The sequence below is a fragment of the Lathyrus oleraceus genome, chromosome 6, assembly GCF_024323335.1.
Source record: "Lathyrus oleraceus cultivar Zhongwan6 chromosome 6, CAAS_Psat_ZW6_1.0, whole genome shotgun sequence".
NCBI classification, from domain to species: domain Eukaryota; kingdom Viridiplantae; phylum Streptophyta; class Magnoliopsida; order Fabales; family Fabaceae; genus Lathyrus; species Lathyrus oleraceus.
Genome location: NC_066584.1, coordinates 324,959,314 through 324,960,850, shown reverse-complemented (window position 1 = coordinate 324,960,850; position 1,537 = coordinate 324,959,314).

The following is a 1,537-nucleotide window of genomic DNA, read 5'->3' as shown; positions in this document are numbered from 1 at the left end:
ACAATCAATAAGCAATGAGTAATATCCAGACATTATGAAGACCAAGGCATCAAATAAAGATAGCCACATCCAAGCAAGCACTCCAATAACTAGCAGTCTTCATTGCATCAGATGAAATATTTCTTGATCAACTCATAACAAAGCATCAGACACAAGATCAAAATGACAATTAAGCACAAAGACAAAGTAGCAGATAAATTCAAACAAATCCCAAGGCTTGTATCAGATGAAGGCTCAGTCTCAAAATGTTGGCATTGGCCAAGTCTTTCTTGCACAGGGAATGTTGCCTAATCCTAAGTCCAAAAGTTCATATCATGTTCAACAGTCCACCAAATGTTTTTTAAGGCTTTTGTTATTGTTAGGTAATTTAATATCCTAAGACCATAAGCAAAAGCAAAACATACAAAGTATATGAATTCAGAAGATATGGCTCAAATAAGCAAAGTGAAAATAACATAAACATAAACAAGTTATATGAAGTGTAAATGGCAATGAATGATAAATGACTGAAATTTAAATTGCATAAAGTAAATGACTTGTGTAGCAGGGTATTCGTTACCTTTAGATTTATTGACTAAAACAAAAGTAAGCAAACAATTCGAGTCGCCACCGCACTTCTATTTATCCAAAGGAAAGGTTAGAAAGCGAACAAAAACCGAGAAGTTTTATCAAATCAAAAACTAATAAAAATGTCAGAGATCTGGGTAAGGGGGTTGGTTATGCAATGGGAAGGTTTTAAGCACCCAAAACATCCTTAGTACTCAAAGGGAGCCCTTTTTGCAAAGTGTATTGTAGGTTGGTATTTGTGAAAATATTTGTGCAAACATGATTGGGGAGATGAGGAAAGAATATACAAATTATTTACAATTTTGTTGTTTGAATGGATAAACCCATTGCCTACGTACCATCACAAAGGTAGGATCAAAACCTCGTAGTTCGGGGTAAAAATCTCAAAGTATTGGTGAATTAATTTAATCAAAAGCCTTAAGGTCTTTTGTTATCAAAGGGAGAAAACTCAACCTAAACCAACAATCCACCATGTGAGGACAACTTCAACATACTAGTGAGGGATCCACCCTATAATAAGTATGGAAGACTTATAGTCCAATCACTAAGGATAAGGTGAGGTTTACATCAACCAATATGATAACTCAAACCTATGGCAAATGTTTATGGAAAAGGTTTTAGCAAAGGTGGCCATTGGAACCACAAAAACAACTTGAAGTGAGTTGTATTTACAAGTTAGAAGTATTCACAAAATGAAGTCAAAGTTGACTTAAGATTCAATTCAAAATAAGTATTAATGAAAAGAGTTTGAAAAATCAAAGGCATATGGCCTAGGTTTCTAGTTTTGAAAACAATGTCAATGTTTGCACAAAATGAGTTTGGCTTGGGTAAGAGTGGAGAGAAGAAGAGAAGGGCTAGTCCTAAACATGCAAATATGAGAGGAGAGATAAAACCCTTGGAGTTTCTTTCTTGAGATCATAAAGATGATTCAAGATGCTCATTTCCTTTGGACTTAGAAAGCAACAAGCAA